Source organism: Meles meles, chromosome 12 (assembly GCF_922984935.1).
Source record: "Meles meles chromosome 12, mMelMel3.1 paternal haplotype, whole genome shotgun sequence".
Taxonomy (NCBI): domain Eukaryota; kingdom Metazoa; phylum Chordata; class Mammalia; order Carnivora; family Mustelidae; genus Meles; species Meles meles.
Genome location: NC_060077.1, coordinates 27174709 through 27192773, shown reverse-complemented (window position 1 = coordinate 27192773; position 18065 = coordinate 27174709).

The window sequence follows — 18065 nt, the reverse complement described above, 5'->3', positions numbered from 1 at the left end:
TGGTTTCACAGTTAATGTTTGGCCCTGGGTTATTTTTACTTTAGGAGGTAAGCCGGAAAAGGCAAGGGAGATAAGATGCCAAGTCACCTGCAGCAGGCACCTGCTCAGACAGCCGCCACTGGCACTTTAGTGTTCCAGGTCCTACCAAAGGAAGAAGCCACCCAAATAGAAGGCAACGGCTTTTGGGAACAGGAGTAGATAAAGAGAGCCCTTGCAAAATGTCCCTTAGGAGCCCAGCATCTCCTCTGCAGCTTTCTAAGGGGTACAAGAAGCCTCTCTACTAACAAATCAGCCAGTCTCTACTTAGTCACCTCTAGGACATGAGGTTCTCCCTACCTCCAAGATGCCCTCTTAAGAATTTCACTTTTATACTAAGACAAAAATCTACCTCCTGGCAACTTCCATTCATTGGTCCTACTTTCCCTTTCAAAAAAATTAATCTTCCTGGGAATAACTGTCTTTGACTAATGCCTCCAGAAGGTCCCTGTTTTAATTGTTAATACATAACTAGAAAAAATATAGTATTATTTTTTAGTTTATTTGAATACCTTTCTCTCCTATTTGAAGTGTTTAAACTCCTTAAGAGTAGGAAGGTTTTATATATGTGTGTGTGCGTGCTCACACTGTGTACATATTATATATGTACATTCTACAAGTATATATATAATACACTGTATATGTATATACTGTATATACCACAATTTAATCCATGTTTGCCATATCAAACACGATGCTCAGTGTGCTTACTATCTTACTTAATCTCTACAACACTATAAAGAACTATTATTCCTATTTTACTCAAGAGAAAATTGAGAGGTTAAATACCTTAAGTGAGGTCTCCTAGCTGTGGATAAAATTCAAATTCACACTCAGGCCATTCTAATTTTAGTCTCACCTATTAAGCACAACACTGTAATCACTTGTATGCCTTGCATATAATAAACCAAAATAAATACTAGATGAGTGGATTATTTATTTAATTGACAAGGCCATCCATTTCCAATAACACTTAGAATTGAGTTTCTCACATCGGTTGGCTGCATAAAGAGTGGGTGGGACATAGGACAAATGAATTTACATGGAAGCCCCAAAGATGCTCTAAAACCTGGGCCACTTCTTTGGAAGACAGGGTCTCTTTTTTTTTTTAATTTTTATTTATTTGATAGAGAGAGAGACCACAAGTAGGCAGAGAGGCAGGCAGAGAGGGTGGGGGAAAGCAGGCCCCCTGCTGAGCAGAGAGCCTGATGTAGGGCTTGATCCCAGGACCCTGAGAGCATGACCCGAGCTGAAGGCAGAGGCTTAACCCAACTGAGCCATCCGGGCGCCCCAAGACAGGGTCTCTTGACTTCAATGTTTGTCCAGTACAGCTGAAGAGAGACACACAAGAAAGGAAATGCTGTGGGCCTCTGAGCTTCCCCCAGAATCATTCTTTTTTTTTTTTTTCAGCGTAACAGTATTCATTGTTTTTGCACTACACCCAGTGCTCCATGCAGTACGTGTCCTCCCTATTACCCACCACCTGGTTCCTCAACCTCCCACCCCCCGCCCCTTCAAAACCCTCTGGTTGTTTTTCAGAGTCCATAGTCTCTCATGGTTCATCTCCCCTTCCAGTTTCCCTCAACTCCCTCTCCTCTCCATCTCCCCATGTCCTCCATGTTATTTGTTATGCTCCACAAATAAGTGAGACCATATGATACTTGACTCTCTCTGCCTGACTTATTTCGCTCAGCATAATCTCTTCCAGTCCCGTCCATGTTGCTACAAAAGTTGGGTATTCATCCTTTCTGATGGAGGCATAATACTCCATCGTGTATATGGACCATATCTTCCTTATCCATTCGTCCATTGAAGGGCATCTTGCCCCCAGAATCATTCTTGATATGAATCTATGGAAAGAATCCTTGAGTCCTTTACCTAGAATGCCTTTCTCCCCTATATCAGCCTCTCCTCCTTCAGGACCTAGAGCAAATGTCACATTTTCCCTGAAGCTTAAGGTACCCATTCTTTTTCTTAAGGCAGAAGTACTCTTCCTTCAACTGTGTTCCCACTGTACTTCACACACTCCTCAATTATAACACACATCACATCATATTGCATTTATAGCTACCTCCCTAACCTATGAGATCCTCAAATGCTGAGCTTTCTAGTCTCTGGACTAGCAGAGATGGCACTCGGTAAACATATGTTGAGAGTGAGTGAGAGATAAGAGAACATGAAAGCTATCCTGCAGAAAGAAGGAACCCCTGTACCCAAAACAAACAACCCCACAAATGACATTGTCATCACAGGCATGCATGTTCCTACCATGAGGGCTGAGATGATGACCTCTCCTATTCCATAGCCAGGGCCCTCCAGAGACCTCCTTGCCATTTCTGGTGATAACTGAAGTATGAATCATCTGTCATCCTGACACTCTTTGCCTTGGGGAGAGCAGCCAGCCGATCTCCAACTTTTCCTCTAGCTGTGCCAAAGCAGAAAGGGGCCCCACATTGGAAAGTTTGCCATCCCAGGCTACCCAGGACTGAGAGGAAGAGTCTAGAAAACATTGGAGGCCAAAAAATACAAGATAACTGGGAATGAGTAGGCAGTGGAGAGAAGAATTTGGTGAGGCCAAAGTAGACATAGACTACCATGGATAAACTTCAGATAAACAAACAATAAAGAACCTCTCAGGACAATGGAGAAGAGCTCCCAAAGACACAACTGTTACCCCTTGAGGTTGGTACAGCATTCAATGTCTAAGACAAGGACTCAAATGAGGCCACATAGAGAAGGGGTAACCAGAACACAGGAAGGACAGTTAGACTGCACATTTAATGTCTAAGTCTCACTATTCCCTAGAGCCCTTTAGGGAACTCCCACAGGGCAAGGTTTTCATGTAAGACCTGGGAGAGAATTTACCAGGATTATACCAAAAGAATCCCAAACTATGCCACAGACAGATCTAAAAAACTCCTCTGGATGATACAGTTCGATCCATCAGGGCTTGACTCAGCTCAAGATAAGAGTGGAACAAATGATGACAAGCACCATGAAAAAATGCTCAACATCACTAGTCATTAGGAAAACACAAATCAAAACTACAATGAGTTACCATTTCATACCCACTGGGATACCTATAATCAATCAATAACAAGTGTTGGTGAGGATGTGGAGAAATCAAACTCTTGCACATTACTAGTAGAAATGTAAAATGGTACAGCCAGTGCGTAAAAACAATTTGGTGGCTCCTCAAAAAGTTAAATATAGAATTACCATATGATCCAGCAATTCTACTCCTAGCTTTATACCCCCAAAGAGTTGAAAACATTCATACACACAAACACTAGTACACGAATGTTCACAGCAGCCTTATTCACAACAGCCAAAAGCTTAAAACAACCCAATGTCCATCAGTTGACAAAAGAATAAGCTAAGTGTGGCATAAGATGGAATATTATTCAGCTACAAAAAGAAATGAAGTATTGGGGCATCTGGGTGGCTCAGTTGGCTAAGCACCACACTCTTGATTTCAGCTAGGGTCATGATCTCAGGGTCATGAAATTGAGCACTGCATTAGACTCCATACTCAGCAGGGAGATTCTCTCTTTCTCTCTCTCCCTCCCCCACTTCCACACACACACTCTCTTTCTCTCTGTCTCTCTCAAATAAATAAATAAATCTTAAAAAAAGAAATAAATTAAGTACTAATACAACATGAATGCACCTTGAAAACATTGTGCTGAGTGAAAGAAACCAGACACAAAAGCCCACGTATTTATGATTCCATGTATATGAAATGTCCAAAACAGGCAAATTCATAAAGACAGAAAGTAGATTCATGGTTGTCACGGACTCAGGGGAAAGGAGAATGAGAGTGACTGTTAACAGGTACTAGATTCCCTTTAGGAGTAATAGAAGTGTTCTGGAATTAGATGGCAGTGATATTTACACAACACATGGCAGCATTATTCATGATAGCTAAAATCAGAAATAACCCAAATGTCCATTGACTGATGAACAAATGAACAAAATGTGGTCTATACATAAAACAATAAAAACAAATGAAATACTGATAATGCTAAAACATGGATAAACACTGAACATGTTATGGGAAATGAAAGAAGCCAATCACGAAAGAACACACGCTATATGATTCCATCTGTATGAAGTGTTCAGAAAAGGCAAATCCACAAGGGACAAAGTAGATCAGTGCCTACCAGGGAGTGGGTAGAGAAGGCAAAGACCACAGGGTTTGTTTCTGGAGTGACGAAAGTGTTCTAAAATTGATTTTGGTGAAAGATGCACCACTCTGTGAATATACTAAAAGCCAGTAAATTTACAATCTAAGAGAGTGAATTGTACGATATATCTCAATAAACAGTTTCAATAACTAAAAAAAAAAAAAACCAACAAAATGTACATTTCAACTGGTCAATTTTATGCTATATAAATTATATCTCTTTTTTTTAAGATTTTATTTATTTATTTGACAGACAGAGATCACAAGTAGTCAGGGAGGCAGACAGAGAGAGAGGAGGAAGCAGGCTCCCTGCTGAGCAGAGAGCCCAATGCAGGGCTCGATCCCAGGACCCGGGGATCATGACCTGAGCCGAAGGCAGAGGCTTTAACCCACTGAGCCACCCAGGCACCCCTATATCTCAATTTTTAAAAAGAAAAATTAATTGTGGTTATGGTTGTATGACTCTACAAATATATCAAACACCATCAAATTGTGTATTTTAAATGAGTGAATTGTGTGGTATATGAATTATTTCTCAATAAAGCCACTACCAGGGGCGCCTGGGTGGCTCAGTGGTTTGGGCCACTGCCTTCGGCTCAGGTCATGATCTCAGGGTCCTGGGATCGAGTCCCGCATCGGGCTCTCTGCTCGGCAGGGAGCCTGCTTCCCTCTCACTCTCTCTGCTTGCCTCTCTGCCTACTTGTGATCTCTCTCTGTCAAATAAATAAATAAAATCTTAAAAAAAAAAATAAAATAAAAAAATAAAGCCACTACCAAAAAAAAAATTTCAAGACTGTGGTTCAAATCAAGGTCTTTCCTTTTTTTTTTTTTTAAGCAGATGGGGAATTGAAATTTTCTTTAGTTGGTTTTTTTTTTTTAAGTTTTTGATGTAGTGTTCAACTACAACTATTCATTAGTTATGTATAACACCCAATCCAGTTCTTTCCAGGTCCAAAGACCAATGCTTTTAACCACCATACCACACTGCCTTATTTGCAGGGTAATCCCAGAAGGGCTCTTTAGATCTCTCCTCACACAGGCTCTCCTTGCCTTGTGCACTCTGAGCCACAAAAGCTCCAGGCAAGTGGTTTCTTCTTCCCAGCGTTGTCCAGATCAGTCCCACCTCAATAACCCCCAAGTGCCTATAATCTAAAGCCACAGCTCCTTAATCTGAAAATCAAGGCCTCTCAAGATCTGCAATCAACTTTCTTTTCCTATGACTCTGCTCCACATGCCCAACATCCTAGCCAAATATTTCTCCCTGCCTTTTACTGAATCATGTCCTTTCATGCTGTCCAATGTGCCTGGAAAATCTTCTCTCCACCCCTCCACTACATGGCCAAATCCTGCCCATATGCTCTGATATACCTGGCACCATCTTTGAGTTCAAAGTTACACACACACACATACACACCACACACACACACACGCTCACGAGCCTTAATTTCACTTCCTCTGAGCTCTCGTGCATCTCTATTTCTCCATGCATTTATCCCTATACAAAGGTATTTGGACATATATTCTTTAAGGACGATGTAGAGAGACAGAAGCAGAAGCCAATGCCCCACTAAGCAAGGAGAGACAGAGGTAGAAGCCAACACCCCGCTAAGCAGAGAACCCAACAAGGGGCTCGATCCCAGAACCCTGGGAGCATGACACAAGCTGAAGGAAGATGCTTAACCGACTAAGCCACACAGGGACCCCTAAGGACAGAGTATTAAACAACCTGAAGCACCCAGCACAGCATCTGACACACAGTAGTACTCACAAAATCACATCAAATTAACTGAAGTGAATTCAGTCTCTCATCATCTCACTGCTCTTTTCCACTAATGGTAATTATCCTGCCAGCTAGAAACACTACAGGCACAGTTTGAACAAGGTGTTTAGAATGTTAATGGATGAAAATGGGTTGCAGCCACATTTATTTCATAAAAATTATGATTGAGTTTTATGGCCTCGGTTCCCTTGACTACCCAGCTGTTGGTTGGCATACCCTGCTCAGCCCAGGGGGTGGAAATATTCCCCTGGCAGGGTGATATCAGGAAGGGGGTGATATGAAGAGGAAGAGAATTCAGCATTTGAGGTACCAGCACCTACTGAGTCCTTCATACAGTAACCATATTAGGGCCCCTTTGGCCCCTTCCTCAACTCTGAGATAGCCAAGGGGTTGGGAAGTCCAGAGGGGTGTGCTGCAGTTCTGCTCTGGCAGGGTCCCAGGAAGAGGGGCAAAGGAGAACAAGTCCAATAGGCCCTATGCTGGGTTTTATGTAGGATTGCTTTCTATGGTGATGCCCATCAATTTCCTAACCACTACAGCTCCCTGGTACCCTGACTAGCCATAGCCTACAATGTCCCACTAGCCCTACCCTCTTAGAGGAGCACAGCCCAACAGAAGTATAATGCAAGACACGAGTGTAATTTCAAATGCCCTGGTAGCCACATTCAAAAGGGTAAAAAGAAACAGGTGAAATTAATTTTAATAATATATTTTATTTAGTCCAATAGGTCCACAATATTAGCATTTCAACAGGTAATCAAGAAAAAAAAATTTTTTAAGATCTTATTTGTTTATTTGTCAGAGAGAACAAGCAGGGGGAGCTGCAGGCAGAGGAAGAAGCAGACTTCCAGCTGAGCAAGGAGCCTGATGCAGGACTCAATCCCAGGACTCTGGGATCATGACCTGAGCTGAAGGCAGACACTTAACTGACTGAGCCACCCAGGCATCTCCTATTTAAAAAAAAAAAATCATTAATTAATGATATACTCTTGATCCTTTTCCATACTAAATCTTCTAAATCTTGTGTGTATTTTACACTTGCAAGACATTTCAATTCAGACAAGTCCTATGTCAAGTGCCCAGCAGCCACATATGGCTAGTAACCACTATACTGGACAGCTTAGCTCAAATTCCTTGAACAGCACTGCCCCTGCTGGCCTGACCAGCACTGTCCTGTGCCCCATGCCAAATACTACCTGTAGACCAATCCTCCTCCCTGAGCTCCAGGCTCTTGCCAGCTGCCTGCTTGTCATCTCCACTTGCCTATAGAAATCTTTGTAAGTTCCCCAAAACTGTATTCCCTTTTTCCACCCCAAAACCTATCCCTACAACCCAGTCCAATTCAGTAAATGGCATCACTGTCAATCCAGTTGCTGGAATTAAAATCCAAGAAGTCATCCTTTTCCTTCACCTGTGCCTCACATCCAAACAGTCAGCAAATCCTTTCAACCTAGCCCATGGATATATCTGTTCACTTGCCTCCAGCTCCACTCTTCTAGGCTACTACCCTAGTCTAGGCCAACATTATCTTGCCTGGACTATTAGAGTTGCTTCTTAACTGCTTCCATTCCTACCCTCCCACCCCCTCACTCCACACCCACGCAGAGCAGCCAGAGGGCTCAGATCTCTCCCCCAACCACATCCCTCCACCAGCTTCCCAGTGCCTTCTAATAAATCCAAACTCCTAACCTAACTTTGCCATGTCCTTCATTACCTGCTCCCTCCACCCACCGCCCATCACTCTCCCACCAGCCCTATGTTTCAAAACTGCTAAATTCATTCCCCTTTCCTGCTCCCTCTGTTTAGAATGTTCCTCCTCCAGACCTTCACATGGCTGGCTCTTTCTCACCATTCAGTCTCTGAGTAGCCTTCCCTTACCACCCTATCTGTCATAATCCTCTCATAGTCATTTTCTATTACCTAACCTTGTTTTCATTTTCTTCAGAGCATTCATCACTCCCTGAAATTATTTTCTGTCTCCTTCCACTATAACATAAGCACTATGAGAGAAAGGATTTCGCTTCTACTGTTCATCTCTCTTCCTCTAGCAACTAGAAAACTACCTGGCACAGAGCAACATATGAATGAATGAATGAATGAATGAATGAATGAATGAATGGTGGTATTCACTCAGTCTGGAACACTCTCTCCACTCCATGGTTGGCTCCTTCCCTCTCAAGTCTTATATTAAGTGTCACCTTCTCATTTTCTACCTCAGTGTCCTCTTTGCTTCCCCCAAATTTTACAATTTTAACTACAGCTAATTTATTGACTTTTTCTCTTCTTTTTTGTCTTCCTTTGACTGATCTGAACACCACTCTATACTCTACACTTCATAAACAGGGGCAACATCTGTACATTTCTGCTTAGCACAAAGCCTAGCACAATGATACCTGTTGAATGATACCAGCTCTTCCTGGTAGTCCCAGTCATGCCCAGGTAAGCGACATGGAAGGGGTATCCTTCCAGATCCCTACAAGAAGCCTGCCTTGCCTGGTCTCCTCCAGCTTCCAGGAACTACATCTCCCACCTCACTGGACCACTGAGGTGGCCCAGGCATGATGTGATCTGGGTACCCAGTTTTGAAATAAGGGAGAGACTAGAGCAGAAAGAAGGAAGACCTCTGTCCCCCAGATATGGCTGAGGCTTGACCATTTCCTTCCCTTCCTCTCCCAGGGTCAACAGGGCTCCCAAGAGCTCATCCATGTTGGGCTGAGGGAAGGTTTTTGACTCCTGAAACTCAGCTACCACATTCCGCAATACCTACTCCCAACTCTTGCTGCGCACAGGGCCGGGCACCAGGACACCGGTGACAAGGACACTGTGATGGCCCACTCACCTCCCAGCAAGACACTCAGCCACCGCTGAGGGAGTGACGGAGAAACTGGCTGTGACTGTGGGTCTTGACTCTCTGCTGATGGACACACCCGACTGGCGGACAGGCCAGCGCATGGGAACGACGGACTGACAGGCTGACGGACAGGCCGGTTGTACTGGCTGAAAGGATGGCCTACAAGGAATGACTGACAGGCTGGTTGCACTGGCTGACAGGACAACTGATGGGATTGATGGGCTGACAGGGCTGACAGGCTGAGTGGCTGGTTGTACTGGCTGAAAGGACAGTGGATGGGATTGACAGACAGGCTGGTTGCCCTGGCTGACAGGATGGTGGACGGGAATTGACTAGCGGGCTGGTTGACTGGCTGACAGGCTGGCTGTACTGACGCGCCCGCCAACTAGACTAACTGGCAGGTTGGCGGCTGCGAGTGTTGCGGGCGGCCGCCAGCCTCTCAGCCTCACCCTCCACCTCCAGTTCACTCCACGTCAGCTCACCCCGCCGCTCCTCCCGCCACCAGCCAGTCCCTACGCGTCTCACTACAGGGATCGAGCTGGACCCCCTGCGCGGCATGCGGCGACCCCTGGTGGCCGCTCCTGGAAGGAAGGGGAGGGACGAGGGGCGGAGAGGGGCGGGGAGGGGCAAGGCCGGGGAGGTGGGAGAGAGGGACAGGGCGCGGGTGGAGAGTCTGGAGCCGCGGGAACCCGCGTCTGTCACCCGACGCAACAGTACCCGCTTTTCTGTACCTCGCCCCTCTTATCCGCCGCCTTCATTCCCCCGTTGGGTCTCCTTGTCCTCCTTTCCAGTCGGAATGGGCGGGCCCCCCTCTGGACCCTGTGTCGCCCTGAAGACCTGTCCAGTGACCTGATGGAGTGAGAAAAGTTCACGGCCGCCCTCAGATCTCTAGAAGCCTGGGCATCCCGGAGGGAGAGGGACAGCGGGAGGGGGGCTTTCCCCCCAGGCGGGCAGCAGAGCACGTCGAGGGTCGAAACCTCCTACTCCCCCTGGGGCCCCCAGAAATCTTTGAGGATTCAGCGGGCCTGGGGGCACTGAGTGCGGAGGTGGGGGCAAGAGCCGGTGGAGTTTGCAATGTCTCTGTTATTGGACCCAAAATTGCTCCTCTCCTCCACGTGCCCCCTCCTCCCATCCCACTAGACCTCCGCAGCCTCTGCGCACTCACCTACCTACCAAAGGGCGACTTCTGGAGAGTGGCGAACACTATTGAGCCCCTAGGTGGCAGCAAAGGCCTGAGAAAGTGGTCCCAAAATGGTACCTCCATTCCGCAGGAATACCAGAGAAGCTGGGAAGGATTGAGTCACTTCAGAGAAGAAACTGAAGTCCCGCCCCGTCAGGAACATGCTCACATCACGAAGCGATTTGAACCCCAACTTCCTACCCCAAGAGAAGAGGAAACAAGGCAGAGAAAGGAGAGGCTAACAGGGAGAGTCTTTAGAAAGTATGACTCGGATGACATCCCAACAGTGTGACCCTGGGAGGCTCCTCACCTGTCTGAAGCTCCATTTCCTTTCCTGTAGAATTAGGAACAAGAAGGGCCCCCGCTTCACGGTTTGTTTTGAGGATTCACTGAGATGCATGGAAATCACAGCACCAGTCCTGACACCTGGTAAGCGCTCAGTAAATAGTCAATAAATTAATGCAGTAAAGCAGTGTTCCACAGGCCACCCAAGACAACACCTAGCTGGTATCTGAGTGTGATGTTCTTTTTTAATGTGTCAACTTGGCCACACTACACTCCTGTTAGTCCATCAAACACTAATCTAGATGTTCGGGTAAGGTATTTTGTAGATGCAGTTAAATAAATTGACTTTAAAGGAGATTATCCTAGATAATCTTGGTGGGGCTGACTCAGTCAGTTGAAAGACCTTAAGATCAGAGCTGGGGTTTCCCTGAGGAAAAAGTTCTGCCTGTGGACAGTAGCTTCTGCCCTTGGCAAGAGTTCCAGCCTGTACCCAATGATTTCAGACTTGCCTAGCCAGCCCCACAATAGCATGAGCCAACACCTTGCTATAAATTTCTTTTTTTATATTTTTTTTAAAGTTTTATATATTTATTTGACAGAGAAAGAGATCACAAGTAGACAGAGAGAGAGGAGGAAGCAGGCTCCCCGCTGAGCAGAGACCCCCCCCCCCCCGATGCGGGGCTCGATCCCAGGACCCTGAGATCATGACCCGAGCCAAAGGCAGAGGCTTAACCCACTGAGCCACCCAGGTGTCCCCCTTGCAATAAATTTCTTAATATGTACCTCCTACTAGTACTATTTCTCTGGTTGAACCCTGAGTAATACCCAGAGGAAATGAGGCATGTGTGTATATGTGTGTATACTGGGATCACAGAGACCAGTCCTCATGTTTATTTATTCCTTATTAAGCCCAGGGTGGTTTGTGCCTTTGAGTCCTGTGGTTGGAGGCTATAACAAAACTTTGGTTGTATAATGTTGGGTCTAGGATAAATATAGGAAGTGGGGTAGGGAGATGGGAATGGAAGGCCTGGGTGAAGCACCCTTACTCCCTTCCACCAGCCGTGTCCCAGGCTTCAGCTTCATGGATGCCACCTGCTTGCTCCTGTGCTTTCTCTATAGTCCCCTTTTCCCAGACTCATCCTCCTTCCCCTGCAGCAGGTGTAAGATTAGGAACAAGGAGAACAACCATGCTGTCTCCCTGAGAGCCAGCTGGTGAGGAGGAGGCTTCTCCCTTAGCAACAAAGTGGTCCACATGTCGCTGTACCCTGCCTCTCCCGCCTCCATCCACAGACCGTGTGTCATACACACACCCACACTTCTGCCCTCCTGCCCTGATTCTAACAGCCACTATCATTCATCGATTACGATCTATGTTGGAGCACCATGCCAGGCAATTTCCTCATCTCATTTAACCTCAGTACAAACGTTTGGGATGGTAATTAACGTTGTCATTGTCCCCATTTTACAGAGGAGGAGGCTGAGGCATAGAGCATGGTCTCAGCCTCCCACCTGTTCCTCCTCCTGGGGAGACCTGCCCAGGACAAAACCTTAAAGGTCAGCTGAGAACAGCTGTGGTGGAGAGAAAACGGCTCTGATGGTGAAGCTTCACTGCGCTGCTGGGTCTCATCATTTCTCAGACACTTTGCTCCCCAGCACAAATGGTGGGCGAAGATGAAGGAGGTGGGCCGCCTGAAAACAGTTGGTTTTCCCCCTCCCCTCCTTCTCTCCCTTCCTTCCTTCCTTCCTTCCTCCCTTCTACCAGGAAACTGGAGAGGCTAGTAAACATGGTCTGGTGGAAAGAGGATGGGCTTAGGGGTCAGCAAGCCTGAGTCTGAGGTTTGGTGGAGCTACTTGTAAACTGCAAGGTCTTCAGCAAATTTTGGCAGTCTGAGCCTCAGTTTCCTCATCTGTAAGATGGGCCGGTGAGGAGCTCCCTCACTGGACTCCTGTGGGGACAGTAAAGCAGCTGGCATGCATTGGCAGTCAGGCCTCAGACCTACAGCCTGCCCTCTCCACATATATTAGGGGGCTGGTGAGAATGAAGGCTGAGTGCCACAAACGCACCCCCCCAAAAAAAACAAAACAAAACAAACACTTCTTCCAGGGCTCAGCAGTTAAAGAGGCACTCCTTTTGAAGGCTATCCCTGACACTGCCTGCCTCCTTAAATGCTGCACCCTGCGTTCCTCCTTTTCCTGCTCTGCTTCCTTATTTTAGAGAAAGCAGTCATGCCCCTATCCCAAGTCACTCATGCTGTCCCAAGTGCCATCCCAAGTCCTTCCTCACCCTCATGGTTTGTTTAAGATTTTATTTATTTGAGAAAGAGGGATCACACAAGCAGGGGAGGAAGTGGCAAAGGGAAGCAAACTTCCCACTCAGCCTGGAGCCCACCGTGGAGCTCTCTCCCAGGACCCCAGGATCATGACTTGAGCCAAAGTCAGACATTTAACTGACTGAGCCCCCTGGGGTGCACCACCCTCACGCTTTATCTAGTCCTTCAGCAGATCCTGTCAGCTCTACCCACTGTGTCTCTCCATCTCATTGCCACTACACAAGTCCCCACAACCCAATCTCCCTCTTTGGCAAACCGCTTTTCCACTCTGACCTACACAATAGCAAGGTCAAGATTTTTAAAATGCAAACAGGATCATGTCTCTCACTCCTCAAAACACTCTATGGGCTTTCCAATACTTTAAGGTCCTATGAGGCCGGGTCCTTGACATCCTCTCTGTCCTCACTGATGACCCAGCTCCCTCCAATGCCACACTGGCCATCACCTTTCAGTTCCTGGTGCTCTGCATGCTTCCCTTGCACATGCTGTTCCCTCTGCCAGAACATCTCCCTACCCCATCTCAGCTGCACTTAGTGGACTCCCCTCCTGCCCAGGATGCTTTACATACTTAAACAGGTCTCTGGTGTTCTACACCTTCCCCTCCCATTCACTGGGTAACCGCAGGATTAGCCCCAGCCCCAGCACACACACCCACCTCTGTGAAGCTCCATTAGGCCAGGGACCCTGCTGGTTTTGCTCACTGTGGTTTCACTGGTGCCCCACACAGAGTTGAATCAATGCTTGTTCGACGAACAAAAGATGAGGGAGTAAGGCACCTGCCTGATGATGGGTAAGGGCCATATTCCCTCGTTTACTTGGAGAGGCTCAGTGTTCACATGTCATCCCAGTGTAACAATAATAATGGTGCCCATGTTCCCTCTCAAGTATCCCAGTTTGGCGATACATTATATGTATCTAGTTATTAGAAAGGAGAAGAGGTTCACTCCAGAGCTTCTTTCCCAACCCCACACTGGTTTCCCATTTTCCGCTTACAAGCCCAAAGCTTTTTCTTCTTGCTCCTGAAATATTTCTCTTCTTTTAATATTCTCCCTGCATTGCCTCAACCTCCAGATATATGTAAGATTTCTGTTTGCCCAGGGGTGCCTGGGTGGCTCAGTGGGTTAAGCTTCTACCTTTGGCTCAGGTCATGATCTCAGGGTCATGGGATTGAGCCTCGCATCAGGCTCTCTGCTCAGCAGGGAGCCTGCTTCCCCCCTTCTATCTGCCTGCCTCTCTGCCTACTTGTGATCTCTCTCTCTCTCTCTGTCAAATAAATAAATAAAATCTTTTTTAAAAAATTAAAATTAAAAAAAAAAGAATTCTGTTTGCCCATTTCACTGCAGGACTGTCCTCCCAGGGGTTGCCATGGTGATTGAATGATGTCACTGCCATGGAAACAGTTGCCTAGGAAATGAGTGATGTCATTTCCAGGAGGTGCTTGCCATGGTAACCATCTCAGTGAAACTAGGGGGTGGCCAGGAAAGTGAAGGGGGTGGAGGGCGGATGCAGAAGGGACAAATGTGAAGGGCGGAAGGAAAGGGGGGGGGCACAGGAAAAAAGGCCAGGAAGAGGACGGGACCATCCCAGAGCAGTTGAAAATAACAGAATCTCAGAAGTGAAAAAACACACAGACCACCCAAAGCACTCACCTCGTTTTTAGAGGCTGCTGAGAGGCCAGGACTTGCTCAAGGTCATGCCATCAATTTATGAGTGAGGCATCATGACCCTCTGTTTCTTATGTGGCCCATTGATAGACTTGGGCAGTGAAATAAAGGATTCCTTTTGGTCATTTCTGTTTAAAATTTCTGGTTCAAATCGATCAATTGTTCATGAATTCAACAAATTCTTGTGTGCTCTGTGCTAGGCCCTGTAAAGAACCTGAGTGACATTTTCATAATGTTATAATACATATTTTTTATTTTATATATATATGCATATATATAATATTATATGTATATATTATGTGTTTATCTCCCCCACTAGAGTGTTAGAGCCATAAGGACAGGCAATACACCCTGCCCAATGTCTACCATATAGGAGGAGCTCAATGTGTTGAATGAGTGAAGATATAGTGACAGTGACATTGTGTAGTACAGACCCATAGTATAGGAACCCAGAGAGAGGGTTCTAAGTCACAATCAGGGAGGCTCACAGATAGGATTTGAACAGGTCAAGAGAAGAAAGCCATTCCAGAAGGGAAGAGTAATGGCTTGAGCCAACTGGAGAGCTGGTTAAACAGGCTGGATCCAGCTGTGTAGAGCTTTCACCTAATGGTGCTTTGGGTTACCTCTTGAGTAATACTGTGGCTGTAGCACCTAGAGGTATCCCCCCTTCTGGAAGAAGGAATGACAAGGATTAGGAGGAAGAAAGGCATTAAAGTCCCTATTGCTGGATATTCCTGGAGTCCTGGAGGTAGGGTCAGGGTCGGGACTAATTTGAAGAGGCAAATGTAAAGAAGATGTAACTGAAAGCAGTCTGACTGACAAGGACGGAAGGGTTCCATCAAGGAAGACCTGGAATGTCAGATTTCCAGCCTCTGCCTGAAGGCAACCTGCTCCTGAAAAGAACAAGGACTTTGGAATCCTGCACAGAACATGCTCTGCCACTTCCCAGCTGTGTGACCACATGAAAGTCTGTTTCCTCTCTGAGCCTCTCAGTTGCAGCTACAACCTTTCTCAAGATCATTGGCTTTGCTTTTTAAAATGCATGTAAAGCCCCATTTAGCAGGGTGACTAAGTCACCCACAGAAGGCAGTCAGCAAATGTTATTTTTCCCTCTCCTCCCTGCTACAGTGTCTGCCTTCCAAAATGTAATGGGAGATATACTTTAGGAAAATGAACTTGACAGTGGATTCCACCATTCTTTAGCTCACCCAATCTTTTGGAGCCCTAGCTTTGCCAGGCATAATAGGGCCATATAGCCCAGGAGAGGTGAAGAAATGTACACAGTAATTTAGAATAATAATGCAAAGACTGACCCAAAGTCACCTGGCGAAGGCTCCCAGACAGATGAGAGGTTTCATAATAGACAGCATTTCATTAGACCTGAAAAGGAGGATTTGATTTGAGGGGGATGTTGGATGGATTGGAGAAAGGAGGAGAGAAACTGGAGAGGCAGGAAGGCAAGCTATTGTACTTTCCTAGGACTCCTTTTCTCTAGATGGAGATCAAAAAACCCATGGTTTAGTGGAAAGAGCCTTGGAGGGCTGCCCCAGTTGTGATCTCGGTGTTATTCTTACTAGCTTATTCTACCCCATACCTGGTTTCCTATTCTGTTAAAAAGAGTATCAAAATAATTAAATAAACTACCTTCCGAGGGTGCTGTAAAGATCCAGAGACCTCATACCTGATGTATACAGAACATAGTAGGTATTTGAAACAGTTGTTTTCATCAGCCTAATGACTGAATTTCGTAATGGAAGATAATGATCTGTTAAGTCCTAGCTAGCTGTGAATCAATGTTTGTGCTTCCCTGGAGGGTCTCCTGAAAACTGAGGGCTCTCTTGGTCTCTTGAATGACAGGCAGTCTGTAGGAGTGTATAGGAAGAGGGTGTGAAGGGCCCAACAGTTGGAATGCAGCCTAGTTTACACAGCCAAGAGACATCTAGGACTCGCCAATCTCAAAACATTTAAGATGGCCAAGCATTTACCCGACAATAGCTCCATTAGCAAGAATCCTGTACCTTGAACAAGCAGCCCAAATGTCCATCGATTGATGAATGGATAAAGAAAATGTGGTATGTGTATACACACACACGGTGGAATATTAATCAGCCATAAAAAAGGAACAAATTCTTGCCATTGGCAACATGGATGGGGCTAGGCATCATGCTAAGTGAAATAAACCAGTCAAAGAAAGACAAATACTGTATTCCACTCATATGTGGAATTTAAGAAACAAAACAAAAAGCAAAGGGAAAAAGAGACAAACAAAGAAACAGACTCAACTATAGAGAAAAAACTGATGGTTACTAGAAGGGAAGTTGGGGGAGGAGAGAGGTTAAATAGGTGATAGGAGTGCACTTCTTGTGATGAGCACTAGATGATTAAAATAAAAACTTAGAAAAGAACCCAATACCCTTTCCTCCAACTGAAACAAATGGATTTTTTTAACTTTTTTTTTGGTAAAGATTTTATTTACTTGAGAGAGAGATTGACAGAACAAGTGGGAGGAGGGGCAGAGCAGGGAGCCTGATGTGGGGCTTGATCCCGGCACCCTGGGATCATGACCTGAGCCAAAGGCAGATGCTTAACCAACTGAGCCACCCAAGCACCCAGAAACAAATGGATTTTTGAGCAGAGTGTGAGGAGTTATTGAAAATTTGAAGCAGTAACACCAACAAACTTAAACATCCCTTGCCAAGTAGAATTCATTCAACTCTAAATGAAAATATTAAAAGCACTGAAAGTATCCCCAGAATGGGATGAATGCCACATTCATTTTTCCTTCTCAATCCCAAGAGCATAGTAAAGAACCATGAAACAAAGATTTAAAGAATCTAAATGTTAGTCTAGGTTGTCTTACCAATTTTCCAGTGTGACTCTGGAAAAGCCATTTCATTTCTCTGTAGTTTAGTTTCCCCTGCTGTAACACAGAGAGGACCCTATTATTTCATAAATTTATCTTGACAAGTTTTAAAACATGAATGTGCAAAACGGGAAGGTAAGCTTTGAGATAGTGCAGTAGAGAACCCTTCCAGGTTTATGGCACATGCACTTCATAGTTCCCTCCGGTGCTCTCAAAGAATCCCATTTATCACTCACGGGGGCTAAAGTGTAATTATGTGTCCTCACATCCCCACACTCCATTCCCAGACCAAAGAAGATGCCTTACACGGAGTACTTTGAGTTGAATGAAAACATATTACAAATCCTACACTTACTAAACAATGAGACATAAATCTCTAAAGGTTGTGTGCCTTGTCAAAGCTGCCTGCCTGAAACAGGGCACTGCCAGAACCCCAGCCATTTAGAACTCGGATTAGGAGCCTTAAGCTGTTCTCTGCAGCTTAACCAGCTGTGGGAATCCCAGAGATCCACAACCTCTGTACCTCAGCTTTCCTCATTACAAGGTGGGGACAGAACCTTTCATTAGACACCTAGGAAATGAAGACACAAATTTTTTTCCTAAAGCTCTTCCTGTGAAGGGCATTTCAAAATCTAGTTAAGTTTTAATGTCTACATGTTTATCCCAACCAAGTTATCTTGTCTACATAAAGCTGGTAGCTTTAAAATACCTGACCTACTAACTGAAGTGAAACTTAATAACCACTTTAGCTAGCAATTAGGTCAACCTGAAACAGGCTTCCTAAGGAGTATTTTAGGAGCACATGGGTCAGACCTCTACTTCAGAATGAGTTAACAGGTTAAACTTCTGAGCTTAAACTTCTGTGCTCCACCACGTTAAATTCAGGGACA